General features: G+C 40.2%; 1 protein-coding gene across 1 annotated transcript in view; it reads left to right on the top strand.

Moving 5' to 3' along the window:
• Positions 1-18,094, top strand: part of LOC124186828 — a 65,908-nt gene that overhangs the window by 23,638 nt on the left and 24,176 nt on the right. The window lies entirely within an intron of this gene.

Raw genomic sequence — 18,094 nt, 5'->3', positions numbered from 1 at the left:
AATAAATTTTTTGTCAAACTGATGAGGCATTTAACGTTTTACAAATATGTTGAAAGAAAAAAATAAGAGGAGAAAAATCCGAAAAAATCTGCGAGATAACGATGTTTGTGACGCGTATGAGATAACGCCTGGCAAAACGATTTGCAAAATGTATTCATCAAGGATGTTCGTATACTGGGAGGTTGAATAAAATCCATCAAGGGTACAATAGAGGCGACGAATACTGTTCAGTGAATAATGGCGAGGATCGACGAACGTGTAAGACGTGCATTCCTTGAAGTAGCAGCCACTTTTCACTCGGTGTTACGTGATACGTGATACAAGCTTGGGGTGCGGTAGCTTCACCTCGCGGTTTCGTCACACGGAATACGAATAAAGAATAAACGGTTATATTCTCCACGCAGGGCAGGACGCGGGCGATCCGCTCGTGGATGGACAAGACCGCATTAAATCGTTTTAGTTGTATTTTAAATTATACCTCTGCACGTGATACTTTTGACTTTGCCTGGAAACCCCGATCTCTGATCAAGAAACATACCGAACTACGTGGAATCATGGCGAGATGATTCTCGTGGTAAAAATGAAAAGGAAAAAAACGAAACCTTGGACTTTTTCATTTTTGTCACGTATGTGCTGGTAAAATCGATATCTTTATGGTTTAAATATCGCTGGAGTGTGAAGAAAATGTCGTGTAAGTAACTATAATGTAATTAATAATTGCAGTGGGTGATACGATATTTTTTGATTATTAAGATATTAAAGTAGTTTCTTGAGTCTTTTATATATTTTCATTCAAATAAAACCTTATCATCAATTTATTCTTACATTTACATTGAATTATCGCAATAGTTACAAGAGGATGTTTGTATATTCTGGCATATAATTAAGACAACGAAACATTGGAATAAATTGTTATTTTGTACCTTTGAAAATGGGTTTAACGGTTTAATGTATTTCGTTCAATTCTAAAGTTGCGAACCAGCGATTCTTCCGACGAAATTCATCGTTGTATCAATTTTGCATAGTCCGAAGTGAAGCTTCGGTAAGCTCCCGAAAGTTTATGAATATTTGAAATGAAAATAAACGCTTTCGAAATATTTCTTGTGGCAGACCAGTAAACCAACAATATATATCTGTACTATTTAGCTGCCTGTAAATGTTATCAACTACAAGTCGCGTTGAAAATTTTGGAAAACGATGCAGCTCGAGATCGTATTTTTTTTTTTTTTACCATTGATTGAAGACAGATAAGAAGTTCACCTTGAAGAAGAAAAAATCGTTGAAACGAGTTGAAGGTACAGATTGCGGCACTGATTCAATTTCTACATTGCCGAAAGCCAATGTTACACCCTCGGGGCAATCGCGCACCCTTCGAAACGACGCGGTAGACGTCGCGACGTCGCCCCGCTCCGCTTTATACACCATGAAATTTCACCCTTGAATGCTTTGCTCGGCTTTAACTACACCTACGGCGGCTTGTTTATCTGCGCGTCCATACCCGTCAAAGATTCCGCAGACCCGCAGGGGTTAAAGTGGAAATTTCATTGGAATTAAAATGATTTCCTATCGTTTAGACGGAGGAAATGAATCAATATTCAAGGACGCGTCGTTCCAGGAAATTTATCGACTCTTTTTAGCTTCGTTTTTATATTATATGCGTGTGTGCGGCGGATGTGCCGTCGACGTTGTGCAGACGTAGACTCCCGTCGGATTTATCCCAATGAGTAATGCCGACCTTCGTCACTTTGGTGTTTATTTAAAATGGTTTACGATTTTAGCTACTAATATTTTTTAAGGAAAATCGATAAGATGACGGCTGCGTTTTTTTTTTTTTTTAAGTAGTAATGTAAAATATACTCAAGACTGTACGAAGAAAAGAACGTCTTATTAAAATGAAAGAATCAATTTGAGTTAATACTGTAAAAGTTACTACTACGCTATAAGCAATAAATCAAATTAAATTTGCTTCGGTCATTTACATGAAACAATTTCACAAAATTCGAGGGTGTAGAGATGGAATGCTGTTATGTTGTTGAACCGCGTGGGAATTCATTGAGATTGCTGCAAAAATTAGTTTTCAAAATGTCTCGGAGATTACGAAACTTTTGGGAAACCTGATACAATCAATTAATTTCTTAGGATAGATTCACTGTGCGCCGGACCAATGAAAGTAATGCTTATAAGGAACTAAGGGAATTAGGTCTATTTCCACAAATCGGGTGAACAGAGATTCGGTCACGTATAATTCGACCACTTTCTGAAATACACCATTTTCGGAGTGGTGAAAAAAGTTCGGCGATAATAATAATACATGATGTCAAAAGATGAAGATTGTTTATCGCTATTTATTGTAACGATATTTTGTGTGCTAAATATATTTGGACTCGAGTTAAATTTCTGACATTTTTTAGAGAAATCACGTATTTTGTGACAAAATTCTGACCAAAGAATGATACAAAAATTTGCCGTCTCATTTCTTTTTGAAGTATCAGCGATCGTTTAACAAATTGGTTGTAACAAATCCGCGGTTTTCTCTCCATTTTTTAACATCCGTTCGCGTGCTTCTTTCGAACAAAATTGTCCCGCTAAACGTTGATCCGGTTTCCGAAGCAACCAAACGAAAAGAAACAGTTCCAATTTTGACATTCGAAGTAAGTTGTGCCCCCGTTGAGAAAAAAATTGCAATACTTGTGCGTGCGCCGTTACACCGAATAAACTCGTGTTCCGATTGAAAAGAGGTCAAACAGTCTGAACGAGGTAGGACAAAAGTACAAAAAGATCAAAAATAGAAGGGTCGCAATATCGAATTTTTAATGATGGAAAAATTTCACTCACAGAATTTGCAAATGTAGAAAATCGAAGTATGGAGGGTGGAAAAAAAAAAACAGAAAGATCAGACTACGCAACGTCAAAATGTCGAATCCTCAAAAATCGTCTTGATAATATAGAATCGTATACAGATTTTAGATTTTGCCGTTCTATGTTTGGACCTTTCTATATTTTGCGTTTCTGTACTTTGAATTTCTATATTTTCAATTTTCCATACTCGGACTTTCCGCATTTTAACAATTCCACGAATTTGATTTTCGCCTCTTTGAAAATAAGATATTTCTATTTTTTTACCCCCACCCGTCTAAACGGCACAATAAAAATAGGCAGCGATGAGTCACCGGGTTGATTTTTTATCCAGTAGCATCGAGGCAGACGTTAGAAGTCAGGCTATTCCGACGTCCCTGCGACACCTGCCTGATTCTCCTCACACAGTTTTGGAAGTGCGTGTTGCGTTTCTCCCTCCGTCAACGAAGCCACTCTACGCATCCCACTACGCACTACTACTACAACAACCGCTAAACTTCCGGAAGTTATTCTTACTCGGTATACATTATACGGCACCAGCAAGCCTATCGCTAGAATCGATCAAGCCTCTCTCACAATTAGCGTTTCATTCTTGATTTCTGGATCCTCTTTGCAGGGTTATACAGAGCCAGCTGTAGCTTCTTATTCGGAAACAATACTTGCCGAGAGAGGATTTTTTCGTATTCGTCATACAAGAATACCTTCTCATTTGAAACAAAGAAACTCGTTCCATTTCTGAAGTCGAATTTCCGAAACGAGCACAAAAATTGCCGTACAGTAATTCTTGATAGCTGATTTTGATCAATCATAACGCTACCATTTTTCACAGAGTTTTGTAAACCTTTATGTTTTCAGAACAAGAAAAAGAAAAAACAAACAGCAGGGGTATTTTGTGGTTATGAAAAATTCTTAAAAGTAATTCGCAACAATTATGACCCACTCGAAATCCACGATGCATTATGGATATTCATACGACCACATCCCACCTGTCCTGGCGCTGTTTCTCTCTCTCTCTCTCACAGTCTTTCCCTCTCACCCTAAAAATCGCCCCTCCGTTTCTCTCTCGGCTCGTATCTCTTGCTCTCCTCACCTGTCCAAATCGAGAGGAAAGGTTAACCCGAGTGGATACAACCATGCAAGGATGCACGCTGCCCACGGCAGGTGGGCGGTTCGGCCAATAGCACAAGAAGCGAAAATAGTTAGACCGGCAGGTTTCATCCGCTGTTAGCACGTGAGGCCCAATGCAGTCTGGGTCTGGTTTAGTCGTACCTAGTTTGGTACCGGAATCACGGGCCAGCGAACGGTGACATCACTCACCTCTTTCGTCGTCCTTTACACTTTGTCACGGTAATTCACTTCGCTTTTCTTGATTCTTGTAACCTTCCTCCTTAAATCCAGCCAGTCCTCAAGAACAACGCATCGTGTGTTGCGTTCCTATTGTTTCCGTGATTCGGTTCCCTTTACAAATAACCTGCAACTGTGCCAAACGAAGGAACACCAATTATACCGCGATAGGTTCGACTAATAGTCATGGTGGTGATGGCTATATGCATACACGGTTGTAGAAATGGAAAGTACAAACGCCTCGAACGAATCTTTCGGCAATAAATTAGCTTTGAAGTTTATTTCGAGCCTGAAAAACAAAGGCGAAATAAAATCGGCCGGGATATTAACCTCTGTTTCACAACACAGAGAGTGCGGATGTTTATTGCCAGGTGAATCATAATTGTGGGATATTTTCACGGAACCGGAAGTATACGGGAGAGGGCACGAGAGTGGGAGGAAACGGACGTGATGGGTGAACGATGGTTGAAAGGATGCTTTTGAGCGGAGAGATTTTCCACTCGCAACGTGTAGAAATGACTTTGAAAATCTTTAAACTTGACATTTCGTCTCACTTCGGACGTTTAGTGACAAGTTGAATATCACGACTGCCAGATGTTGAAGTTGTTGACGATTCGTGCCGACCGCAAACTGCAGGGACCAGGACGGCCCGAGAGAAAAAAAAGTTAGTAGGCAGCACGCGTCCGAGATCTGACTTCCGGTTGACGAGAGAAAAAACGTATCGAATAAAAGCATCATGGTGAAAACAAAAAAAGATCCTCTCATCCTCGTCGTAGTCGAAGATTGCCTCGAAAAATTTTCGTCTTCGGTCGGCAGCTGGCCGTCAGGAGATGAGGATGATCCGCAGGCACGTGCCTTCAGGCATTTTCCATTGTTCCTAGCAGTTTTTGGCCGATCCTGCAGGGCTTTCTCATCTACGGGGTAGGGGTCAGATGCTCGTGCCAGGTGGAGGAGAGGCTTGCCTTTCCGCTGAAAATATCTGAATACATCAACGCTAACTTGTAAGTAACGCGGGGCTGTTGTTCGTCCACTCGAGTTCATCTGGACGGCTGATGGCTGGTCAAGTTGCAAATGGTCGAAGAATGATGTAACTATAAAAATAAGACAAATTTTTTCCAAGTCCTTCACACCAGGCGCCATCTGATCGTTCAGGCTTCGCACGCGCTAATTCGGTCGGCCAATTCATCGCTGATAGTCAAGACTGTAGGATTTAACGTGGAAAAGTTTCGCAAAGTTTGAAGATTTTACCATCCAAAGTTGCTTCCACCTCCGTGTGTTTCCAAATTTTAAACTCTTGTTATACTTTCCCATCACGATTACTTGTCGACATAATTTCAAAACTGCAATTGAATTTTTGTCACTCGAGAGGGTGGCCTTTCGTTTTTCAATTAGGATACAGAATTGTGACGCAGAGCTTTGGGTAGTTCTCGTCTTTGCCGAGAAGAGTCCATGCATCGGTAGCACATAGCGGATCAACGTAAACGATTTGAGTTTGATCATCTATAGATCATCGTCATTTTTCACGCTTGATGCTTTCCTTTCCGACGATCACCTATCAGGCTGTAACCTTACGCACACACTCACCCAAGTTCATGTGTACTTTCAACTATCAATGTCGTGACTTTTGACAGAAAGGATAATCATCGGTAAACAAAGTTTGAAAATAAAATATGACCGTGTAATGGCTACTGACCGTATACGCGTTCAAATGATTCGGTCCGCCCTTTTTCACATTCAATTAGCACGGCTCGCAGGTGGTTAAATAAAGATATATTTACGGGTAAAAAAAGAAGTGTGCACCCACAACGAATGTTTGCCGGTACAATTACGACTCGAAGGAAGCGGGTAACAGCACGACCCGCGGTAGCGCCGCCGGTCTCGGATTCGTTGTTTCGCCTCTTTTATGGGAGATCTCGCTTTAATTGCGATAACAAAAAAGGAGGGGAAAAACGAGATAAAAAGCGACCGGGATCGGCTAGCCTACTAATTATGGTTAGTTGGGTTTGTAGGTAGCACGGAGGAGTTCGACGCTGGTGGAATTGGTTTAATTCGTATCCCATGATGCCGTGCCACTCCGTGCACATACCATCTACTCTTGGAACACACACGAGACCTCGGTACCCAGTCGTCGACGTATTAATGGTAATGGTAATCGCCGCTGCCGGAGTAGGTAGTCGGAAAGAGTCGAGACTGGTAAACTCCCACCATTGTATAATTTCCTCAAAGATTTCCCACGTGCGAGGACCAGACGGACACGGACTTGGGTATCGCACACCGTCGTTACACACGAAGACATACGCCTCGTAAACGCGACTTTACATCAAAGCGTTAAATACGCCCTGACTCGGTTCAACTCTCGTGACTCTCCGTCGGGTGAACCTTGAACCCAACCGCAGGGAACGGAACCACAATCTCCGGTGAGGTCTTGGAAAACCTTACTTCGTCATTGCGAACCTGTCATCCTGGGCTTGGACTCAAGGGAGTCATCTGTTAATGGGACTATTTCCAATTCCGTTGAAACATGATTAGTCAATTTGATCGGTGGTAATAGTTTCGACGTCGTTTAATGCTGGTTGACAAAGAATATTATATTTATTTACCAAGTACTCTACCTTGTCAATTATCGACGATGAAATTCAAACTAAACGTTCCACGGTGTGAATGAGAACTTTAGCTGCAGTGTTAAATTGAAAGCGCAAGCCACTTTGCAAAGCAGTCGCTTTTAAATCGTTTGAAATCACTTAAAATCACTCGAAATCATGTTTAATCGCGTGTAATTGCTTGAAATTACTTGAAGTCACTTGAAATAACACAAAATCGAATGAAATCCCTTGAAATTGTTTGAAATCGCATGTTACTCGATCTATGTAATGAGCGAATATCACCGCGTATAGTTAACTTTTTCACGGTGTTCATTTCACCAAATTCGTTGCCACTTTCACTATTAACACGAAGTTACCGTGTGATCTCTGTAAAACCGAGCTGATTCAGCCGCTGTTCCTCGTGAAATTGACGGTATATAGTCAGTAGACGACGGACAAAATGTTATTGTTTGAATCACAAAAAAATGCGACAAATTTATTGGTTAAATTTGCTAAACGTTCAATCCCCGTAAATTCATTTTTTACGTTACAGCCAATCTTTTCACAAGTCTTCGATTAAGGTACCATCATTTTGACAGGACACTGCTCAAAGGAGTGTTTATCCTGAAAATTGCGACACTGAGTGTGAGCGATAAAACTAGACGATACACATTTTACACGTCACGGATTTTAGGTGGGATGAGGATTCGGGACGAGAGAGGTCGAGAACCGCGTTAATACATTCGCACACTTATCCAATTTGCGTAATTATTTTTAGTATTCAATTTAAGAGTGCACCGAGTCCGAGGTCAGATTGAATGAGTCTTATTCATCAGGTTTTTTTTTTTCTACCACACGTCTCTGATGTTCGCCATGATTCGAAGAGAAAGATACTCCATTATACCGACTTGCCGGTTAAAATCGCAAAAAACAACCTTTCATGCGTTTGCTACGCTAATTGGCAATTCAAATGATTACTCGACAGGGGCACTAGGTTAATAATAATTATTATTATTTCATCGCCAACTTGTACTGATTCAAACGTCAAGGGGACTGGTCTCGGTAAAATTAAACTTTTGAAGTAACATTTTCTCATGTCGTAGAGGACAACATTTCATACAGATTATATAAATTAATAACATAATAGAAGGTTCAGACTTTTTTGAATTTGTTTGAGTTTCTACTTTTGAAAGTTGACTACAATATCCATTTGGCTAGATAAAGTTATTCAAAACTCGACCATGTTCGTTAGAGTTTGCAGTTTTCAATTTTCATTCACATCAAGGATGGTTTTCAGTAAAGTTCTCATCGATCGGTAAATTTCGTCACTTTTTCGTGTCGCTGATAATTCCGCTGTTTCGGCTATTCAGATGTGTACCTAACCACAGTGAAATACTATCGTAATTAAGAAGTTGAAATAAATTTCAGGAATCTATCGAGTCTTCCCTGACATTCAAATTTGTTCCTTCGTCCAAAAAAATCAGGATCTTTTGGGGGTTTCTCGTGATCGGAAGCACTGTCAAGTCGATCTGACGATGAGCAAGACTGAAGTTGGAGCCAGCTGTGTAAGTCGATAGTGAAACTGGGAAAGATGAAAAGATGAAAATATGCAAACGAAGGGCTCGAGTTGGCGGGTTGTACTAGGTTTGTGGCTGGTGTGGGAAAGCGCCGCGATGCGAGACCCTCGTATGCATAATACAAGTTCACGTCTAGCCTCGTGAATGGTATCAACCTGCATCCACCCCGGTGGTTCCCTTCGCCCTGAAAGAGGCACAACTAGTGCAGGTGGAAAAAGAAATTACAGTAATTTACCAAACGCGAGATCCTCGTCCTGGAAAAAGATCATCTTCCCGGGCCTCGGAGCGACAAAGTATCGCAACAGGCATTATCGGAACCACTTTCAATGTCTCTTTTCTCCGTATCAGACTTCGGCAGAGGTCGAATTGACGTCTTCTAACAATACCTCGTACACCCATCCGCCTTACGCCTCTCTTACTTTTTGTCACGATCGCTTCGGCCGCGATCATTTGCATCCCAATTATTCCCGCGCCAAACAATAATCCGAACTTTTCCCCCTCGCTTCTCACACCATTCGTTATTCCTCGATCCGTCTGCGTGACGTAATTATCGGTATTTCAAGCCGAATATTTTTCCTAGCTGTCTCGCAAATTCGGGACAACATCAAGCTCTGATATTCGAAAACGGAGGCTTGAAAGTTTGGAATTTTTGAGGGATATTGATTATCGATTTTTTAAAAAGGACGTTTCATTTTTCGAGAGAAGAGACGATCGTGAAGTTTTTACAAAACTAATAATTACAACGATTTGCATACCGGATGATTTTCAACGATTCTACGAATAGAAAAGCAAAGAGAAGTCGAAAGGAGATATGAAATTATTAAACGCGCATCGATATTTCGCAGACGTTCTTCCCTCGACTCGCGTGATGCGTTTGCACCATCCAGCTGCAACAGGAGATGAGTTCGAACCCCTTTGAAATCTAACTCTGAACGCACCGATGATTCCCTGCGAAGCTGAGTTCGTCTTTCTCAATACTGCCCCATCATTCGGTTGTATCGGACCATAACCGTCCCTTTTTCTTTCTCTCGGCAAATCCCACTGATCTCACGTTATGCAGGCGAGTTGGGTTATGTGGGTATCGCGATTTCCAAGACCAGTCTGCGACCAGTCGGTTGAAACCGATCCGAACGAAGATGAGCGAGTCTAATATCTTAGTCTACGAGAATTTACGGTCTCGTTTATTGGATCGAGTATATTACAGACTAGCCGCGCGAATCGTTAACAAGTTGTATAAATTATAAAAATTAATATGAGATGATGAAAAAAATGTTGTCTCGTCTGCAGAAACAATTTTTACGCAAAGTTGGTACAAAACGCTGTAATTTTCTTGCGATTCAATAAAGAAGATGGGTAGTTACTGTAAATTATAGTGGGTATCATTAAATTATTCCTCAACGATTATACAAGTACACTAAAATTCGTGAGGTTTTTGTGTATTATTTAATTAAAACCTTACGTTCGGTTATTTAACTGTCGTCGTTAGGCGTTTGTTGTTAATTCGCGTGTCTTGCAGGATTATGGTCAGCGGCAGTTAACGAGGAAATAAAAGACACCGAATCTTTGGTCCATGCTCGTGTATACGCAGTAGTACCAGGAAATTGTGAGAATGGAGAAAGTATTAGCGGAAAGTAATAAGGAAATAATCAAAGAGCGAGTTTTTCGATGCATAAAGCATTTATTTTTCTTTTATGATAAGCCGTATGTGTGGAATTACTTTGAGAATTGCAGAGGTGAATTATTATGTAATTTATTTATAGATGCAGATATTTAACAGACTGAAGTTTGTATCGTTATTGTAAGAAGTCGTTATTTTGCAACTTTAGGATTACTTTGAAATTAGTAACCTGTTAATACAGTATCAACAAACTCGGATTTTGTAAATTCAACTTTTTTTTAGGTAATCTAAAGCTGTTAAACAGTGATTTCTGTTTCACCGTTTCGATTTATAATCAAGAACGTTACTAACTAATAAATATTATGCATTGCTGATTAATACATAAAAATGTTGAGGTAAATATTTCACCAGGAAAAAAAGGGCCGCGTTAATTATTGTTGAAGGTGATCGGGTTTCCACTCGGAGCGCGAAAACTGCGAGAATGAAAGTTTTTATCGATTAATTCGAGAAGGAAACGCATGGGCAAAAATTCGACACGTTCAACAAACGCCTTGCCTTTACAAATAGCCGTAGCAAACGAAAGGGAAAGTAATTAACGGCTGAATAACCTACAATCATTTATTTTAAAATAACAAAATGTCTTTGACGCTCGCTTATAAAACTTGAAATAAACAAGATTTGAAAAATAATTCCCGGCGTATTGCCACCAAAGGGTAAAAATGTCAACAACTCGATGTAAAATTTAATCAACGTACGAGGCGTTCGAGACGAGATAGTAAAATAGAGAAAAAGTTTTCGTAGTAGGTAAGCCGCGTTCCGAGCTATCAGCCTTTCACCGAATAAAACTTTGTACTAGCTCTCGGAGCTGACGTTTTCTGTGCTACCGACGGTCAGTCAAAGACAACTTTTTCTAATTTATCGCGCAAAGTGTTAGCTCACGTCGAGCGTCACTGAACAAAGATTAGCTCGTTGAACAGCGCTCGGCACAATTATCTGCAATTTTGCGATTCGCGGAGCGAGTCTTCACAGCTTTCAAGTTATTACGAGCTCGAAATACTTTAAAAGAAGAAAAAACTTTTCAAGACGGTATTTCAAATTTTTTTTCAAACGACTCAGTCATCCGCTATCTGAAAGTAAATTTCTTTTTCCTACCAATAACAGCGATTTTTATTAACATTAATGTGTTCTTATTTTTATTAAATTGAATACGATGTTCGATCGTATTAATTTTTAGCCATGCACGGTTCAATTCATTCGCAATCAATATAAAATTCTCTGAAATCAGATCAAAATTTGATGTTTGTTCTTCGTTTTTTCTTCTTTCTTTCTTTCTTTCTTCGTATCGACTTTTAATTAGCTGAGAAATTAGGAACCAAGCAAGTCTTGAGCAACGTCGACCTCTTGGCTTTATCTTGCCCGCTTACATGCGGACACGCTCAGTGAACGACGTGGGAGCTGGATGGCGCCTCCCAGGGTGTTCCATCCATCCCGCAGGAGTCAGCAGAAGCTGATACGCCATTCACACCTTCACGTTCACTATCATCGACGATACGATCTAGCCGTAAACGCGTGTGTATTACGCACACGTAGCAATCAAGTGTATATTTTTACATACATGCATGCCCTACGCATGCAGGGCGTGAATGTGCATTCAAATGTGTAAGTTTCACGTCCATCCGAGTCTAGCTAATACGAAGTAATTACACACTTGAATCTCGTTACGTGCCGGGCTTGAGAATATTTTTGACAGAGGAGTTGAAGCGGAACCAAACGGGGTCTCTTTTAATGTGAAATTATTTCTACTAGTTTCCGTACTACTTTTAGTTTCGAAAAAAAAAATCAATTTACTTTTTTGAAGATGAGACAACATTTATTGTTTGATTGCCTACTCAGGAGACCATTGATATTTCTCTCGAGTATCTTATTTTGTGTTAAAAAAAAAAAAAAACAGAGACAAGTTAATATGAGAATTCAATCCAAGTCTTCAGTTTTATTCTGTTATCCAATATTAGGACAGGCATTGTTATAATCCGTAATTATTCGTGAGAAGAATTGTTGTTGAACAGACACTCTCTCTTTGAATAGTGAAAAAAAGTTTCACAGTCTCCGGTCTTGATTAATGACCCATTAAAAAGTAACTCCTGCATATTATTGTTCGAGCCGTGAATAATACAAACATTTGAAAAAATCTCAATACTTTTCTGTAGCACAAAAAACAAACAAAACAAAAAACAAAAACCGACCGAGTCGAAATGGGTCAACTGCTTTGTTCCCACGCGTGTTTCGTAACTGATTCAATCAATGATTCAAGACTCGATTCGTCATCCAGCCGGATGACTCTACGTAATTGCAAAAACACAGATCACCCTCGCGATCGGGGCAACATTGAAACTCGGCTGAAATGAAAATTAAATCCTGTAACGAGTTGAAAACTCCACAAAAATTTGCACGAAAAATTGGGATCGTCACCGAGTTTGACGGAGGAAATGAAAGCGATGGGATCCTCATCCCCGCCGTTTGCGTCTCGAGTTAGTCCGATGATATTCTAGGGTGAACCACGACGCGGAGGTCTACTCGCCAAATCGTTCTCACGTGGTGTACCTACCGTGACCATCGGGTAGGTACCTAGCACAGGTGCGCTAGTACACGGTAGTAGTAAACTGGGGGGGGGGGGGGGGGGGGTTATAACCGGAAGTCTACGCCGGAACCGCGTCTTTCCAATGCCAATGGCCAAGGGTCTGGATATACGTAATTGTTTCGAGCCAGGAAACGGTAGAGCGGTCTGCGATAAAGAAACCTCAAGATTTTGGAAAGATTGATGATATTTTGTTTGTTTGTTAGTGAGGGAATTTAACGTGTATGGAGAATTAATGTCGGGTAATGAAATGTGTTGCAATATTGACATGGATTCAAAATTTCACTCTTCGTTTTAGAGTTACAGTTGTTTGTAACTTTCTTTAAAATTTATTAAGAGTTGTTTCGATCGTCGTAGATTATATAAGTTGCTGATGTATACCTGCTCGTATAACTTCGAAAAGCGTGCATCGTGACAATGTCAATTATTCATACGTAAAATTCAAACTTACACTCGTTAAGAAGACAATTTACTTACTAACAAGCTTCGAACTCGGAAGCTCTTCGAGTTCAAACCATTTAGCTGATAGATCTTCTGCGTGGGGGTAAACAGGCGGGACGCTTGAATGTCCGTGAGAATCCACATCCTGCACCCCCGATGCACAAAAGAGAATAAGGACTCGTGCGCGATGGTGCGTAGAAAAAGTCTATGGTGCGTGTAAACGTTCCGACCAACCCGCACAATAATCAAAATCTAATCGTAGCTGATATCTGATATTTTTGTTGGCTGCAATTCAACGTAATCGTCGGTGTCGAAGGTACGGGCAGGGGTCTAAAAATAATCGTCAAGCTTCACCGGGCGAGAAATCATCGAACTATCTTTCAGTTTCATAGTTTATCCGAATTATCTGAAAAACCGCGAGTTAAAATGAGAAATTTGAAATCAGCGTAACAGCTTCTGATTTTCCAGACACGTATATGTTGCTGAAATTAACAAACGGGGATTTTCGCAATATTCCTTTTATAAAACGATACTATATATATACGCGTGTGAATTTACACATGCACGATGAAATGGGATTAATTAGCGAGAGGATGTTACGATGATGAAAATTGGTGAGCTCACACAAGCGAATTGAAATTCACGTCTGCTTTATACCGCAAGAAATTGACTTGTCAGTTAAAACATATTCCGAATAATGGATAACACGAATTACGATAAATATACCAAATTACCCTAACCGCGTGCCGAAACGCTCATTGATTATTAGGCACGAGCTATGTGGTAGCAGCCATTGCACGCGAATAGATATCGGAGTCGTAAAATATGTATCCATGAATAAATATTCAATTAAGAGTTACGCAATATCTTGAAAATAGCGTTATAAGTTAACGAGCGGAATATAATATGCCTGTATTCTTGGATATTGATACGAACATCCGCTGGACCCGTAAGAAAGGTCAACAACGCGTAGTTGTAAATCAGCGATCGGGTTCTGGGTATAATTATTATTAATTTCTCGTAAACTTCGTCGGCCATTTTCGATCTGAAATGAAATTTGAATACAAGTACGAAAAGTTTCGTAACGATTTTCATACCAAACGAAGTCAATTCGATTCAGAGTTTTTCTCTTTCAGTGAATTGGAATCGAAAAATCACTTCTCGCTTCGTCGAGATAAAATTTTCTAATGAGGAGAAAAGCATACAAACGCGAAATAGTGTGGCGCAAAAAAATTCACGCGCCATTTAGACTTGAACAATACATCCATCAAGAATAACGCGTGACGAATCGTTCGCCGAAAATGTTTAGAAAAAATTCATCAAGCGATATTCAACACCGCTTGTAAAAATGACGAAGTAAGGTAGTAGCGGTGAATAAAAACTCCGTTCGAAAAGCTAGTAAGAAATGATAATAATAAACGAAATATAATTTGCTACCGACAATGAAAAAGATCTCTGCTGCTTCACGTTTGGTGCCCGAGGGCTTTAAACGCTCCGGATCGACTAAGTTCGCGCGAAAATCGACCGTACGATCAATTTGCGGGGTAAATTAAGCAGAGAACCAAAGTGGACCGGTCCGTACTTCGATCGTACGAGAGTACGAGAACCAGTTCAAAGCTCCGTGTGTACAAACCGATTCTCGGTTTGTCCTGCGCCCCCCTCTTCTGTTCCTCAGCAAGGACCAGGAACTCAAGGCCCGAGCCAAGATGGTGGCGGGTCAAGATCCTCCGCCGATTGGTCTTTCAAATCCAACCGTTTCCTTCGCCGAACTCTCCTGCCAACCACTCGACCAATAGGAAACCAAGCTGCCGACGCCGACGCCGGAAAAGATCCCGCGCGTTTTGTGTGTAGTACCTCGATTTTCACCAACGGGATTTGGAAAACCTAGTAAGGAGGTTAAGGTTTGCCAAAAATTGATACTTATCGATGTTATTCGAGATTGTCGTACGTTGGAGTCAATGCCAGATTATTTCATCTGTAAGTCATGAAGATCTCTTCAGAAGTATGAAAATAATTGATCCAGGAATTGTAAACAAAAGACATCCAATTTTCAATCACTTCGAAATTGCGAAAAATATAGTAGATTTGTTCGATTTCCACAAATTTACTGTAAGACTTTGTTTTATCTTGTTGGTATCGTTAGATGTTTAATTTTACAATATTGCACCAATTCCGATCGTAATCAACAAATGTCGACATTGAATTTCCTACCGAATAAAAAATGTGTTCCAATGGCTTTGTGGAAAATAGTCTTTTGAATAAAATAATACATCGTAGAGTAAAATTAGACAAATTTACTAGATTTGTAATCATATTCAGAAGATTCGTAATAAAGCATCGATATCCAAGCTCTTGTTTATAACTGCGGTACTTTGCATACATTTTAGCATTATCGAAGAGGCTTTCTTAGTTTACGGATTCGATAACACGATAAGTATTCAATGTCCGATTATTTCGTAATAAACTTAACAAGGAGTATAAATTTTTGGTCAATCCCAGAGAGTTCTTTGTCTCTTTGCAAAACCAGCAGCTTTTGCTTACCGATCTCCGATCTGACGAATGTTTTTCTCATTACTTGCTTGTGTCGCTTTTGGCTTTTTGCTTGTTTCGTTTTTGGAAGGGGAGGAAAGGGCCCTCAGTCTATCGTCCATTGTCATGTGCAGGATAGGAAAGTTTTTTCTCCGATCTTCGGGGCGCGAGTGTATTGCGATAAACTTTTACTCCAGTTCGAATCTCGGAACCGGTTTCCTCGTAACAGGGCTAGCGTGCCCCGGGTGCTGCTGGATGGCTGCCCCCTGCCGGTTGTCGACTAGAGTCACTCGGAGAGTAAACCGGTCCTCCTCCGTCCTCCTTCTCTCGTTCACTTTCCTCCTTCACGCCGTACTACGATAGCCTCGCGTCAGGGACTCGGCTCGACGTTGAATATACGTTATATTATTCACCATTATTCACCTCGGATCACCGCGTGTGATTAACGATCCATCCTCCCTCGATATTTACGCCTAGGCCAGAAGCCTCTAGCCTCGTAACGGGTCACTGGAATTATTTACGTTGAGTAAGAATCGGCTGAAAGGAGCTGAAGATTCACTTGCGAAATTTTCATTCTTGATCAAAAGATCCGTTTACTTTGCTTTCGTTCACCCACCATCTCGTCTCTCAACTCGGCCCGTAATCACATTTTTTTACGTAAGACGATCGACGCTCAACTTGTACGCCGTATTGTAAAATGGGTGAAGATTTTTTCCGAATTAGGATTAAATGAATCGTCCGTAAGCAGCAAGCTTGCATAGTCAAGTAGAATTTCATAAAGATGTGAAGACAAAAAATGGACCGGGGTTGTCAAACCTTTTCCACTCGTCACGTAGGGCGCGAAGAAAAATTTATTGCACTTTTTCGTTAACGCGAATAACTCGAAAATCTGGAACGAGTGTCATTTTGGTTAGTCAAGCAGGAGTGTAGGACTAGCTAAAGAAATTTTTATTTTTTTTTTTTAAGTACATAAATAAATCTACATCCTTCTCATCAACTCCGGCAAAAAATTACGGGGAGAAAAACTTCACTCAGGCATAAGAGTGCATGCGATTTATGCTTGTGTAAATGATTTCGCGTGTAAAAGATCGGCTAGATGGTTCCTAGGCTCACGATGACTACTAGACCAAAGCCTTGTGCACGTCTATAATTATGCCGATGTATAGAAGCGTTGGTACAAGGGTTATACCATAAGATGAAGTTTCTAGACGGTGAGAAGAGGAGAACCAGTTTCGCGTCGTTCTTTTTGTACTCTTATTCCTCTTCCTCTTCTTCTTATTCCTTTTCTTTTTCTTTTTCTTCCTTTTTGATCGTCGCACGTGCGCGCGGCACTTGGTGAGCGAGGACGCATCTACTCAACGTGAACTCATCGGGGAGATGGGATGCTGCTACAGAGTAGTCGTGCAGGACCAGAAAAGAAAGGTTACATCGAGGCTCCGTCCTCGGAGGAGCCACTTTTCAGACCCATCTTCAATTGTCTGCTCCTTGATTTTCACCCGGCAGCAGGCGCCGTATATTTTTAACAAATTTTTGTTCATGTATATATGTGTATACGTGTAATATTGCCATCTCACGCATGATGTTAGAATTTTGTTCATCAGAAATCCAAGGATTCAGGGCTCTTTATGCATTTTGTCATGTTTGATAGATTGGTCGGGAAAATATTCAAAATGTCTAATTTTGGAAATTTTCACAAAATATCATCAGCTAAATTTATTACATGCTCATCGCATTTTTTGAATCACTGAATTTTTACGCTCCCAGCAAGTGGAAACAGACTCAGTCTTGAAGTAGGAAAGTCGTTTCAGATTAAGTAATTAGTGCATGTAAAACGCCGGGGAATATAATTTGTTCAGATCGTTCGGATAGGAGTAGATGGGTGGGGCGATAAGTTTGAACGACTAGTAAAGGAAGAAAAAATTAAGTAAACTGGCACCCCAATCACAAGTCGATTAACAACGTGCAGAATCGGTTTTTGGATACGTATTTCGGTACCGTTCTGCGGAAGGTGTTGAAATCTTTAATCTTCAGTGCTCCTCAACGGTTTGTATCTACATGCAAATTTCGGCAAATTTTATCGTTGTTTAGGATCTTTTACCGGAGTAGTAAGATAAATAGCGATACATTTGAGGATTCATTGTTTAAGCGAACAAGCGGAAGTTCCGATTATTTTAAGAGGAAATTGAAATGAAACAAGGGAAGCGAACAGCATACTTTTTTGGTTTTAGTAATAAAAATATTTCGTTAAATATTTCGATTAATACCAATTCAATATTGAGAAAATTCGGCATCCTTTTTTATCCTATATCGTCAGTGAAATGATAGGAAATTTGGAAAAATTAACTCGAGTGGTATTTTTTTTCATACCTTTTCTAAAAACCTTGAATTTATGGATTGTATACTATTGAAGAGTTCAAGAAATATATAAGGTGAATTTCTTGAGCAGGTGCTAATTCTATACATTTTATTACGAAGTAGATCAAACGTAAATCGAATTTATGGTATAAAAATC

Source organism: Neodiprion fabricii, chromosome 1 (genome assembly GCF_021155785.1).
Source record: "Neodiprion fabricii isolate iyNeoFabr1 chromosome 1, iyNeoFabr1.1, whole genome shotgun sequence".
In the NCBI taxonomy this organism is placed as follows: domain Eukaryota; kingdom Metazoa; phylum Arthropoda; class Insecta; order Hymenoptera; family Diprionidae; genus Neodiprion; species Neodiprion fabricii.
Note: the sequence above shows the minus strand (reverse complement) of the source record. Positions and strands in the feature narration are given on the sequence as shown.